At 44.2% G+C, this 14,862-nt stretch overlaps 1 protein-coding gene across 11 annotated transcripts in view; it reads right to left on the bottom strand.

Annotated features, from left to right (window-relative positions):
* Window positions 1-14,021, bottom strand: part of gtf2ird1 (GTF2I repeat domain containing 1) — a 145,279-nt gene extending 131,258 nt beyond the window's left edge. For 6 of the 11 annotated variants that reach the window (XR_007957940.1, XM_052035732.1, XM_052035727.1 and 3 more), the window contains exons 1-2: window positions 12,333-12,598; window positions 10,412-10,537 (exon numbers count right to left, since the gene is read on the bottom strand). The gene's annotated coding sequence lies outside the window, so the exon portion shown is untranslated. Of the gene's footprint in view, window positions 1-10,411; window positions 10,538-11,680; window positions 11,702-12,332; window positions 12,634-13,182; window positions 13,203-13,234; window positions 13,298-13,404 lie in introns of those variants that run through there. The other 5 variants (XM_052035730.1, XM_052035728.1, XM_052035729.1 and 2 more) reach the window with 5 other exon arrangements.
* Between the last annotated feature and the right edge of the window lie 841 nt (window positions 14,022-14,862).

Genomic DNA, 14,862 nt, shown 5'->3' with positions numbered 1-14,862 from the left:
GTTTACTTCAGAGAGACACTTATCAAACCCTGATCATTTTTTCTAAATAACTAAATCTATCAGAGAGGCACATTGGCACAGTTGGTAGAGTAGTTGGCTGACAGCTTCTGTAACCTGGATTCTATCCTGAACTCTATTCCTATGTAGTGTTTGCACGTCTCCCTGTGACTGCGTGGGTTTCCACAAAGTTCTCCCACATTCCAAAGCTGTGCAGATTGCTAGGTTAATTGGCCATTATAAATTGCCCCTAGAGTACTTGGTGGGTAAAATTGACGAGGACATGGGAAGAATAGGTTGCAGGGGAAATGGAATTGCTCAGTGAGCCAGCATAGATTCAATGGGTCAAATGGCTTCCTCCTATGTTGTAAGGTAATATGGAATATATTTACAACAAGATAATCAAGTGTAAAGGTTTGGCCCACACCAAGTACAAAACAAAACTATACACAGAAAAACATCAACAATTGGTCAATTACACTTCATTGAACTACTTTTGAAGAAATACAATAGCCTTTTTGGTTAATAGCGAAGTCATTATGTTTGTCGTCTTGTATCACTTTCAATATTGGCATAACTTACTCCATCAAATAATGCACCCTCAGGCAGAGTGTTGGATCAATCAAATCAATTGATCCGAACAGCAGAAGAAACAGGGATTGCATCACTGCTTTGGAGACCTGTTTTAACCCCTTAATTCTTTTGAAGAAATACAATTTAATGAGAATTTAATTTAATTAAAAATACAATGTTACCCAGAGAAATATACTAGAATGGATTACAGATCTCACAGCTGCAAATGATTCAACAGTAGACAGTTTGCTCTCGAACAGCTTCACTAGCTAAAATGGAACCAGACATTCAAAATGGGCACATGGTAGCTTGGTCATATTACAGCAACCAATATTATTAAATTGCTAATGGTTGCATTTATGTTGAATCAATGATCAATACCAACTAGGCACTACTCTATTTGAAAATGTAATTATCATTTGCACTTTATAACAATGATTGATAGAAACTTTTAGAGTGTATCAAGGGGCAATATAGTCCAGCTACACCCTTTTGAATTATATAATAGAAATGTTATGCCTCAGTGACACATTTTGCATTTAATTTAGAACATGTGCCCATTACAAGAAACTGCAGAGTTGTGGACACAGCCCAGCGCATCACGGACACCAGTCTCCCCTCCTTGGACTCTGTCTTTACCTCTTGCTGTCTTGGTGAAGCAGCCAACATAATCAAAGACCCCACCCACCCAGGTCATTCTCTCTTCTCTCCTCTTCCATCAGGTAGAAGATACAGGAGCCTGAAGGCACGTACCACCAGACTTAAGGACAGCTTCTACCCCACTGTGATAAGACTATTGAACGATTTCCTTATGGGATGAGATGGACTCAGACCTCACGATCTACCTTGTTGTGACCTTGCACCTTATTGCACTGCACTTTCTCTGTAGCTGTGACACTTTACTCTGTACTGTCATTGTTTTTACCTGTACTACATCAATGCACTCTGTACTAACTCAATGTAACTGCACTGTGTAATGAATTGACCTGTACGATCGGTATGCAAGACAAGTTTTTCACTGTACCTCAGTACAAGTGACAATAATAAAACAATACCAATACTTTGTCATTACCTGCCCAGACAGGAGCTGTGGCAAGAAATGATAATGTTGGAAAACATTGTTCTATCCAAGTAGCTCAAAATCATGCTCAGATAACACTAATGATCATCCTAACTTGAGTCCATCACATTACAAACCCTTGCTTCAAAGCCTCAAAATATAACCACCTAAAGAGACCTGTTTCTAGAAGAAATAATTCTGCTGTGTTGATATAATGCATAGCTTCCCACCATGCATCTCCATTATATGTTTGGGAATATTTCACGAATTGTTTTGGGTATGAAAAAACAATTTTCCATTCCAGATTTTAAAAGTACTTTCCACAAAGGAAACTGGTGAAACATCACACATGAACAACTGGATATGAAAAGAAAGCAAATAGTTTTAGACTAATCTCTGACGAGGACATCAGTGAACACCAACTGATCAGCAGGAAGGAATGCAGAGCACAGAGAAGGAAATGATCCCAGCTGCAACTGTGGAGTGAGGCAAAACAAGCCCAGCCTGGCAAAACAGGAGCAGCTGGTAAGTTATATAACAAAAAAAATTGCAAAGTAAACCGTAGGAGTGCCTTCGAACTTATACAACCCATTCTAACCAGCAGCATTAAATGACAGCCAACTAAAGATCTTTCCTGTTGTATAATTAGGATTTGAGATGAAAATCAGATTACCATCCTGTCTTGTGGCATTAATTGGAGTAATACTTTCCATTCTCCTATCACTTTTCTCCAGGAGTCAATACTGCTGCTTAGAACTCACCAACCTCTCAATGGGGCCACTGATCCCAATTACCCTTCACTATTTTTCCTCAAATGTCCATTCTTTAAACAAGTCCAAGTATGAGCATTTGCCAGCTTTTCAACTTTGGGAACAATTACAGTTGAGTCTAGCACCCACTCCCATAATCCACATATGACCTTTCCAGAAGGATAGTTGGGACAAACAAGGGACCAACATAGTTTTTCCACTTCTGGTCACTTCTGGTGGCTCAAGTATGCTGGGACCAAAGATGATAACAATCTGCATTAACACAACACCTTTAACACTGAGAAATCTCCAATGTCGCTTCACAGAAACAAAAACCGGAAAAGATTGACAGCTAGCCAAAGAAAATGGTATTAGTGCAGGTTCTAACAACTTCCTAAAATGAGAAGGACTAGGCTTAAGGAGGAAGTTCTCAAGTTTCTGACATGGTCGGCTGATGGCACAGCCGCTGGGGGGGGGGGGAGGACAAAACTATTGCCTCAGGATCATTGTGTACAGAAATCAACCAGCATAAAGCAACTGATGAGGCTGTATTGTTAACTAGCAAAGCTATTACTTGGCAAGACTACCCCCGATATCCAACAAGGCCAACATTCAGCACAATAGTCGGGTGATTGATCTACCCTGTTCATTCACTGTTATTCCCAATGATTCTGGTAGAGTAATCCACTGCTGTCACTCTAACCCAACGGCCGTGCCAATGCGGGAAGAAGTTGCTGGAAGAAGTTGCTGGAAGGCTTGGAAAGGGAGAAAAGACAATCAATTTAGACATTATGTGGCACACCAGTCATCAGGCAGGCCTGAACTATCAAACCAGAGACCAGAGTGTAAACCCACCAGTGGCAGCTCTCATATTTAAATTCAGTTGACAATCTGAAATTTTAAAATAACTAGTCATCAACATTAATGACTACAAGATTATTGGGAAAACGCAATTGATTCCTTAATGTCCATCAGAGGAGGAAATCCTACCTGCTCTGGCCTACTAGACCTACCAATGTGGGACTGTGGCGCAGGCAGTAGAGCCGCTGCCTCACAGCGCCAGAGACCTGGGTTCAATCCTGACCTCAGGTCCTGTCTGTGTGGAGTTTCCTCCAGGTGTTCTGGTTTCCTCTCATGTTCGAGAGACATGCAGGTTGGCAGATTAATTGGCTGCTGTAAATTGCCTCTAGTGTGTAGGTGAGTAGTAGAATCTGAGGGGGTAGTTGATGAGAATGTCAGACAAAAATCATCACTCAGTTGCCCCATCACTGCTACACTGAAGCAGAGAAAGACCAGCAGGACCAGAAGGGGAGCATCAGAGAGGCACTCGGGCGAGAAGGAGCAGCCTTGAGAGTCCTCAACGTTGTCAGATCGCATGCATCTGTCCATGATGATTTTGGTGGAGACAAGATTGCACCAAGGGCACGCTCCATTGTATTGTGTGCTACTGGAACGCAGTCTTTGAACTAATCTGGCTGCTGAAAGATGGACAACTGTGACGCATTGTGAACTACCGCTGGCAGCAATGTCCAGTACCACAGTCTGTATTAGCCCAGCATACCCCCCACTGTAGCTTTACTATCCAGCAAGAGGATCACCCAGGTTGAAGGACCAACCCAGAAGGCCCTGCAGAAACAGCGTCAGGCACACCCAAGCACAAGGTGCTGGCCTAATAAAGCTGCAACACAGAACAACATGGGAGCTAAAAAGCAAAAACACCAAGCAATAGACAGAGCAAAGCAACCTCACAACCAACAGATCAGACCAAAGCTCTGCAGTCCCACCAGTTAGTTGTGCATGATGATGGGCAATTAAACAGCTGGCACAGGGAGGCGGGTTCAAGAACATCACCATCCTCAGTGACAGCACGAGAGACAAGGCTACAATATTTACAACTACATTCAGCCAGAGGTGAAGCATAGATGATCTATCTCGTTTCCCTTCCGAGATTTCCTCCATTAAAAAAGCCAATCAATTCAATTCACTCTAGAAGGAGCTGCAAGCACTGATACAGGTACAGACAACATCCCAGCTATAATATTGAAGACCTGTGCTCCCTAACTATCCAAACCTGTACAAAACTGTTCCAGTATAGTTACAACACTGGCATCTACCAGGCAATGTAGAAAATAGCCCAGTTATGTCCTATTCACAAGAAGAACACAGTAAATTTGGCTAATTACCACCCAGTCTGCTCTCAGTCATCAGCAAACCAATGGGAGATGTGATCAACAATGTCATCACCAATACTCACTAATAATCTGCTCAATGAAACCAAAATTAGGTTTCACCAGGACAACTTGACTCTGGACCTCATCATAACCTTGGTCCAAACATGGACCTAAAAGCTGAATCCCAAAGTTGAAGTGGGAGCTATATCCTTTACATGTAGTTTGCATCTTCACGAGTGCATTCCTCATCTTCAACATCCTGGAAGGGAGACACCATTGACCAGAATCTCATCTGGACCAGGCACATAAAAACTGAAGCTACGAGGGCAGCTAAGAGGCTGGGTATCCTGTGACTTATCTCCCGATCCCTCAAATTCTATTCACCACCTATGAGGCACAAGGCAGGAGTGTCACTGGACATCATCCAGTAAAATGCAGCCAGCATTACCAGCATCCCATCCACCACCCTGAAGGTTCATTCCCTCTACAACATGCCCTGCGGTTACTCGCCTCAGCTATTCTGACAGCACCTCTACCAAAGAGGAGGACAAGGGCAGTGGGTGCAAGGAACATCAACACCTATAGATCCCCCTCCATCCCGACTTTGCCAGTTTTTCCACTGACGATGGGTCTAAATCCCAGAACTCTCTCCCTGACAGCACCTTCACCAGCAGGACCACAGCTGCTGAGGGCAGCAGCTCACCAGATCTTCTCAAAGGCATTCAGGGAAGAGCAACAAACGCTGGCTTTGCCAGTGGCGCCAGAATCCCTCCCATAAAAATGAACAAGCTTTAAAAATAAAGAAAGCATTTAAAAAGACCCAGCTCAGGATAAAAGAAGAGCTGTTCATCATTTGCAACAAAGGCCCTTAGAAATTCCTCACACAAGAAATCAATAAACACAGGCAGGCCCAAGAAGCTGCTGCTGTTTCCAGCACACATTCTTTGTGTTGAAAAGGTATACAAGAATGATATCATGGCGGGGAAGACTGCAACTATAGCCTGGAGGATGCTGCTCTTCTAGCTGCTGTGTCATGGAGTGCACAGTGGGCCAGAGAGACAGTGCAGGCTGCTTACTGGGTCCTTTTATCTCAGCGCCTCAGGTTCCTCTATATTTGTGTGAAGAGGATAGAAAATTCGCAATCCTAATTCCAGGACCCTTGTGTCCATGGCTACTGGGATCCATCTCCTAGGAAACTAATCTCGTGGTATTTGAACAATGTAACTGTGGTGTTTAATCTCTCAGAGTCTGATCTTTTTATCTGCACACAGTTTATTCCATTGTTACACCTCCCAGAACAGCAAAACGTAAACTTGCTGTTGATTCATCAGCAAATATAAATAAATGAAGCAACTGCCAACACCAGGGAAACCCGCCACCTGTAAATATAGTAAAGACACGTCTTCACCAGGAAACTGTCATTATGTACTACAAGTGTGTAGAAATATCAGACTGGAAAAGATCAGCTGATCCACCAGCCTGGTCTGTCCTTGTGGGGTATTAAACAACCTTTCCTACATCTCCTTGGCAACTAACAGTCTGGGAGCAAGTGAGGCAGGTTTATCCGAGGTCAGGAAGAAAATATGCAGAGCAGAGCCAATTGCAATAACGTTAGGACACGCTGCCACAGACTGTTGCGAAGGGGAGGCCGGAAGTTTCATTTCAAATTACCTCATTGGTTGTATACTAGGGAGTTGTACATGGGAAATTTCAACCTCATGAAAGCCTTTGATCCCATCATTGCAGAGGGGCTGTGGAACAGCCTTCTCAAATTTGGCTGCCCACAAATTGATCTGATTTATACTTGCTATGTTACAGCACGCAAACCTTCACCTCAACCGAGTCCACCGCAAACCCAATCCCAGTGCTAACAGGTATCAAGGCTGCTTCATCACTCGTAAACTTTTCTCAATCATTCTTGCTGCAATATTGCTTCTCACCTCCAATAAACTTCCTGCAGGAGTGGAGCTAATCCACAGGACTAACGGGAGACTCTTCAACCTACATCCCACATGCTCCGGAACCAAGATTGCTCCACCTTCAGCCATCAAGCTGCAGTACGTAGATGAAGCTTGTGTATGCACATAATTGGAGACCAGGCTCCAAGTCATCATCAACTCGATGACTTAAGTACACAGGAGAATAGGCTTGCACTTAACATTCACAAAACAAAGGCTCTCTACCAACCTGCCTCCACTGTACACTCTACCTTCCAACAATGGGGCCTCAGAAATTGTGGACCACCTACCATATCACAGGAGCCAACGCTGAATGGAGATAGACATTGATTCACCATTGCCTTCAATATGCCAGCACAGCCTTTGGCCATCTGAGGAAAGCAGCGTTTGAAGATAAAAACCCTGGACAAAACTCATGGTTTGCCAGGGAGCAGTGACCCCCCCCCCCCCCCAACCTTCCTGTATGCTTCAGAGAAAAAGGGGGCCTTAAAGGCACTGGTGGGATACCACCAACACCATCATTGCAACATCTTCCAAATCCACTGAGAGGATAATCAAGGTCAGAGTTCTCCAGAGGCCAAGATCCCTGGTATCAAGGCTCCAGTTATATATAGTCAGCTCTAATGGGCAGGTCATATTGTTCACATGCCCAACACTGAGCTCACCATGACAAGATATAACCAGAAGGGCAGAGGAAGCAACAAGAATGTTTGCTGAGCTACCTTGGGAAAATGTAACGTTCCCAAGGAGCTGCCCAAGAAGAGAGACCAAATTCACCTTCATACCTTCTCCACAATCTCACCTCTCCCAATCCCACCTCACCCTGCCACCAGACATCACCAGGTGGTTTTGCAAGGCAGATCATTCCTGACATCAGGATTACAACACGAGTCTGTTCCAAGTTAACCTAACCCCTGTAAATCACATCTTAAAAATTCTGTGGACTGGGTTTTCCCATCTCTTTAGCCTGACTCAGTTTCTCTGTAAGGGGCCTGAAAGGATAAAATGGCGACTAATTTCTTCCTATGCTGTAAGGGGCAAATTTTCAGTGAGATAACTAGGGAGCCGACCCATTAAAGTGACATTGAACAAGTTTAAGCAGCTCAATGGTCCAGTGAAGTTGACAGGTAGATCTCTTCCCATTATTTCATACTTAATAAAATTGGGCTCGTCTTATCAGCGCAGAAACCTGACTGTGACTCTGCCCCCAGTGCCTTGCTAAGCTGTTTGCCAGCACTGTAATGTGACATTAGACAAAAGGAAATAAGTTACTGCCAAATCCCCAGTGACCGCGCCGAAGCTGGACAATTCCCTCGTCAACATTTGGTATCATTTCAGTGAGCGTGACGTGAAGGGAGGGACGGTGAGCTAGTTACGGTGCTGTGGAGCGGAACAAGGCCAAACCTCAGCAATAAAAGCAACCAGGAGAAACGGTTTGATAACTAGGCTGCTTCAGACTCAGAGGATCTCATGAAGGTGCAACTGAAAGGAGCATTGGGGAGTTGGCATACAGCATTCACAGCTTAATGGATTCGTCATCTAAACCATGGTGTGACTAACTCGGCTGAATGCATTCTGAGAGAGAATGTTCTGCGTTGATAGGGATGGGGGGATGGAGAGGTGTATTAAAGTGATGCAAGGAAAGAAAAATACAGAATTGTGAAATTGTCAGGAGTGACGTTTTGTGCCACATCCACATGGAGTGCCCAAGGGATCCAGCTGTACTGTGACAGACCATGCAACGTTGCACTGCAATGTTAGTGATAACAATCTAAAGAGAAATGAAGAGCAGTGTACCACATCCTGGAATGCAACAATAACCCCATCTTCTCCTTCCTACTGCAAGCATCTTCATCACAACTCTCTCCCCTGAAGCCTCGCCTCCAATGAGCACAAGAGACTCAAGGATTTCTTTGCCAACTTCAACAATGATCATCTGATCAGCTGCCCCTGAAGCTTCCCTCACTTCTCGAGCCAATCGGACCAAACTTCCTCCGAGGTTCTCTGTAGACCTAATCCTAAAAAATCACACCTTCCTCTAGTTCCTCTCCTTGTGCCCTCTCTAAACTTATCCCAACTGGCAGATACTCACATTAAATTATTGACCACTCAACTTCCTTTACAAGCTTCCAACTTGAATGAACAATGACAGGTCTCTCCTCAGATACTGCCTCATATCTCCTTCAAATCAGTCAATCCTCAAACTTCCACTTCATTTCCAACCCTACTTTCCTCTATAAGGTCCAATAACATGCCAACCAAACCTTCAATTCCTTCCAACCAGGTTTCTACTCGTGTCCCACTATCAAAAGGTCTGTTACCAATACGACAAATTATATCCCATGAGAATGTGCCTTCGACTGCCACCATCCTCCTCCAGGATCTCTCCACTGTTGTCCTGCTAAGCAGGATCTTGTAGGTTCCATTCATACTTGTCCATTCTTCGCCAGAGAATTAACTGCACTGGATTCTCTTCCATATCAACCTTGTACCATATCAACTGGTACCCCTCAATAATCTATCTCCCTGTTTCAACTAAACATTAGGTTGGACCAAAGCCATTTGTCATCAGGTCCTGCCACTGTCTATTTTCCACATTCACCAAATCATTTCTCTCCCGGTTGACTTTATGAAACGGAACAAGATAGTCCGTGGCCTTGATGGCCCAATGATGAGCTTCTGCCTACATGTCCACCATCAACGGGGCTGCCTATTTCCATCATTACATTGCTTAAGTCCACCCTAGGCATAGTTCATGTGCAGTTGAAACCCTGACCCACACTTCTGTATCATCTAAAACTAGACCATTCCAATACACTCCAGACTGGCCTCCGGTGTTCTACATCCATTGACTTGAGAGCCAAGTTAAAGTCACATTCATGGTCACATGCACAAGTACATGTGTGCACAGGTGCGATGAAAAACACTTGCTGCGGCGTCACAGGCACATAGCATCAGATACACAACATTCACAAGTAAAACAGAAATTATACAAGGATAAATTATACAATTAGAACAAAAAAAAAGTCCATTGTAGTGCAAAGTGGTCATAGTGCTGTTATACTGAGGTGGTGATTAGGGTTGTGCAGTTTGGTTCAAGAATCGAATGGTTGAAGGGAAGTAGCTGTTCCAACTCTGTTGCCTTTGTTCAACCAAATCCTGTTCATTCACCATCCTTGCTTAAATGTCCCCTCCATGGTTTCACCCTCCCTCTTAGACACCTCCTTCAGCCTTATAACCCTCTGAGATATCTATGGTTCTCCTAACACAAGCATCCACAAATTCATCTACCTTCAGGAGTCTAGGTCTTAAGCTGTGGATCTCCTTCCCTGAACTTCTCTTTTTCTTCTTTAATACACCCTAAAAAGAATGCTACTTTGACCAAGCTTTTGGTAACCTGTAAGTTAGCAACAGTTTTATTCCTGCGCAGCACCTTCAGGCCATTTTGCTTATTGACAGTGATGTACAAATAAAAGTTGTTGGTTTAACAAGCATAATGGCTTTAGTACGTCTCTTCCTTAATGGCAAATACACTTCGTGAGAAATTGAAGGGAGAAATGAAAAACTGTGCTGCAGTAATACAGTCTGTATAATTTTTTAAAATGCATTGTAAAGATAAATTATATCACATACAGCAGCAAGGAATGCAAGGACATGACGCCAAATAGATTCCTGACATTCTCTTTCTCATTACAAATAAATGAAAAAAATGAAACACACATATACAAATAGTGCATTTCACAACCTCAGTGACCAAAAGCACTTTACAGCTAATGAGGGTGTGTATGAAGTGTAGCTACTTCTGTAAGGTAGGAAATAATACAGGTTAATCATGCACGTTCACACAACAGCAACATGATAGTTGCCAGATAACCACTGGGTCAAAATTCCAAAACTCCTTACCCAACAACACTATGGAGAACCTTCACCACACCGACTGCAGCAGTTCAGTAAGGCGGATCACCATCACCTCCTCACAGCAATTATAAGTGGGTAATAAGTGCTGGTGTTGCCAGTGATGCCCACATCCTGTGAATTAATATTGAAAAAAAAGTATAATTTTAGTGATGTTGATTGACACATCAAACTAGCCAAAGCAAGAGAACAACAACTTTTTCAAAATAGTTCTAGGGTATTTTTTTACACTATTTGAGAGAGCAAACCACAGCTCTTGTTCAAATTGTTAGCTGAAGGACTGCACCTCCCATCGTCCTGCACTCATTTGGCACTGTCTGCCTGCATTTTATTCGCCCAGGTGCCGAGAAGGGAACATAAACTCACAACCCACTCTGAAGCGCAAGTGCGGCCAACTGCGCCACAAGCTTCGACAAGATGCAACAGTAACACTGCATCATTTTACATGTCAGGTATCAATTGCGTCTCCGTGGCAGCACTCGTGTCTGTCAGGAGGCCGTGGCTCTGAGAATCTGAGCATGGAAATCTTGGTTCATACATCAATGCAGTTCCAAAGGGGTGCTGTTCTGTCCGAGGTGACATCTTTTGGGTGAGAAGATAACATCATATTGCATTTATCCAAGTAGGGAGTCCTCCAGTGCTTCCTGATCAATATTTATCACCCAACTAACACCATTAAACAGAGATTATCTTATCACATTACTGTCCGATGGGAGCTCCCTCTGCATTTCCCACAGTACAATTACTGGACTTCACAAGTGCTTGTTGGCTGTAAAGCAGATTGGGGGTGATCAGGAGACAGAGAAAGGCAGCATGTTTCTCTCCATTCCAAATTTCCAAATCAGAGCTGAACGTGGAACGATTTTCTGTTCCAGCTAAGGAAATGGTTCTTCCAGGAGACTGCATCAAACAAGGCCAGTGGTCCCAACTATTCCCTTTGGGGAAATATTGACAACATTAGTCCCACTGAAGACCATTGAGAATACTGACACTTTCCCAAAACGTTGTTCCACCTGGAAACTGCCTCACTCCACAGCAGGGTCCTCCAAAAATCCCCCCCCCCCCAACTCTGGACACAGTCCCTCCTCCCTTCCCACATGCTGATGGCATTAGTCACTCATGAAAACTGCACAAACTGCCGCTTTATCAGACACAGTTTTACGAATAACATCCGAGTCAGCAATACAAGATACGGAAGAGCTGATGACTTTAAGGAACCCCTTTAAATTGTTTTGTTAAAAAAAATGGAGGACAAACCTGAAATACAAGTACAAAACGAGATTAGGGCCAATCAAAAGGAGAGGAAACCAATCCAGTCATTGTCAGGAAAATCAAAAGCGTGGAAGATAAAAAGAAGCCAAAACACATTCCAGGCAATTAAATAATCAATAAATTCGTGTAATCGGGCACTTCTGCAGGGGAAATGTTAAGAGGAATCGGGAATAAACACCGAAGTAGTTCTTGGAGGCGGTGGGGGTGGGAGCGATGGTTCTGTTTTTCACTCGGAATTGCTCGCAAACTGCGGACACCGAACGCGATTGAATTTGAAAACTGACGGAGACTGGGTGAATGACCGGGTACAGTGACCGGCCTGCAGGCACTTATTCCCCCCTCCTCTCCTCTCCTCTCTGAGACACACAGCAGACTGCTGCACACACAGATCGGAGTTGGAAGTGCCAAGAGCCGCCAGTGGGGGGAAGGGGTGCCGCGCATAAAATGTCAGATTAATTAAACCAGCGGCTTCCATAAAATGCTCCCCTTACAACTCGGCTGAAATCCTGACTGACTGATCCCAGGCAGCGTGTTGCACCCCAGCAAGTCACGTGTCACCGCAGGATACAATATGTATCTTTAAAATATGAAACATTGTGACAACTTGTTCTGGTTTGCTTCTGTTATTGTTACTTACACCTTTAAATTTAGACGACCCACCACAGCGCTGATCTTCTTTCCCAAAAAAAACACACACACACAAACACACAGGAGTTCCTTCTGTTTAAAAAAAAATAAAAAAAAACTTCCCAACGTCCTAGTTTTTTCCTTTAGACCAATCCGGATTTTTTTTTTGCTTTTCTGAATTTTTTGAGAATTACAATCCGAGGTCTTTTTTCTGAAGGGGTATCTTTTTGTCCTGATTGCAGAGTAGGCACGGTTTGGCAGATTTTTTTTGCTGGCTCTGCTCAGACTAGCCTTTGTTCTCTAATCCCAGTAAAGCAGAAACTCATTCGCCCCTGCTAATCCCAGCTCCAATCCTACACACTCCTTCATTGGCTGTAATTTACATACGGATTAAGGCACACACATGGCCCATTCTTTTCGCCAAATTACGGCACCTTGAAATTGACAAGAAGAGAGAAAAAGGGGGCGGGGAGACGAGAAATTGACAAGAAAGAGCGCGTGAAACCGCGCGCGTCAATTTCTTCCATTAAAACACCCCCACAAAAAAAACACTCAGAAATATACAGGGAGGGAGTGCGCATTGATAAACTACTCCTCAATCAAGGAATTTTAATATTTTTGGCCATTATTTCTTATTCCAATAAAGAACCGTGTTAAACTGTGCGTTTTTTTTGTTTATGAAAAGCATGCATCAAATAACCACGTTGATTAATCTGCAGAATGTAAAGGCGCTGCAGGGTTTTTTTATGCCCTTCTTTTCAGGGTGTAGATTACAGCGAGACAGACCATGTGATCTTCCCACGGGGCCGATAGAAAGAGACAGATATGCGCTCGCATCAAATGGCCGACTGCACTGTTACCCTGAGTCCGCAGATCGCCATCCCGTTGAGACCGAAGGTAAAGAAAGCAAACCTGCTGCAAAACATCATGTGCACGTTCAGCGGAAGTCCCGAACCGTCAGCAGATCAAGCGCTCCTTTGCAAATAATAAATAATGCGTCTTAAAAACAAATCCAGGAGTTAACTTTTACAGCGCAGAGGCGGCACAGTTCAGCGGACAGCTGACAAGTAAATTGAACTCACCTCAGATCTTCAGTTGGTAGCCATTCTGTTAACTCTTTGAATGCTGTGTCGGGCCACTGCTTGAACTCAGTCACAATGCGGTCTGGAGACTTTTTGATTTAATCCCGGAGTTTTTTTTTGTACACATTTAGAAGAATGCTTCCTACAAAACATAAGTAGTAGTTTCAGTGTTACCATTCTAATCTGTTCCACTATTCAATAAGACCATAGTGATCCTTCAGTGTGCAACTGAACGATATCAGTTTCTAATCTGACCCCCCTATCCCTTGATTCCTTAACACTGAAAAAATCTATTAATCTAAATTTTGAACAAACTGCTGGACTAAACCCAACCACCCCCATCCCTGCAGTAGAAAATTCCAAAGATTCCCTTCCCTCTGAGCAAAGAATTTATTTATTCGTTTCTGGTGCGTGGGCGTCCCTGGCAGGGCGAGTATTTGTTGCCCTTCTCTAATTGCCCTTGAGGAGTTGGTGGGGAGCCACCGTCAACAAATCCGTCTGGTAAAGGAACTGGCAGGGTGCTGCAGGGAGGGAGGTCCTGGATGGGGACACTGGCTGTTGAAGGAAAGCTGATACATTTTCACATGATGTACGTCCTGGAGGGGAATCTGCAGGTGGTGGTGTCCTTGGTCCCCATGTCCTTCACGGTGGTGGAGATAAAGGACAGAGTGGCCGAGACCAGGAACTGCTGTGTGGTCTGTAGATGGCCTGTGTCACAACCACTGTGCACACAGGAAAGAATGAATGTTTAAGGTGATTGGCGTGCTGCCAATCAAATAGGCTGTGCTGACCTGGGTGGGGGTGCTTGACTGTTGAGGTTGCACATATCCAGGCAAGTGGAGAGTGTTTCCATCACACTGCTGATGGCTTGTGTGTTGTGGATGGTGACAAGGCTTTGGATGTCAGGAGGCAAGTCGCCCACCACAAGGTACCAAGCCTCCATCCTGCCCTTATAGCTTTGGTATTTATGCGACTGGTCTCATTGAGTTTCTGGTCATTGACCTCCAGAATATTGATGATGGGAAACTCCGTGGTGGTAATTCCATTGAATGTTGGAGGTATGCCAGGGCAAACGAGACCAGCCATCAGTTATGGCAAGGCTTGACTGCTGTAACAGGCTACAAAACTAAATCGGGCAGTATCACTCACAACAACACATCCCTCCCTGAGGAGCTCAATGCATTCCATGCACGTTTTGAACCAAAGGGCAGTGAAATGACACCACTTGGCCTGACAGCCTCCAACGCACCTGTACCCACAGTCACCAGCGCAGACATCAGGTCAGCCTTTCAGAGAGTGAACCTGGATAAAGTGACTGGCCCAGATGGTGTCCCCGGCCGTGTCCTCAGATCCTGTGCAAGTCAGCTGGTGGGAGTATGCACCGACATCCTTAACCTCTCCCTACTCCAGTCTGAGGTTGGCAGCTGCTTTAAGAAAACCACTATCATCCCGGTGCCA

Source organism: Pristis pectinata, chromosome 21 (assembly GCF_009764475.1).
Source record: "Pristis pectinata isolate sPriPec2 chromosome 21, sPriPec2.1.pri, whole genome shotgun sequence".
In the NCBI taxonomy this organism is placed as follows: Eukaryota; Metazoa; Chordata; class Chondrichthyes; order Rhinopristiformes; family Pristidae; genus Pristis; species Pristis pectinata.
Note: the sequence above shows the minus strand (reverse complement) of the source record. Positions and strands in the feature narration are given on the sequence as shown.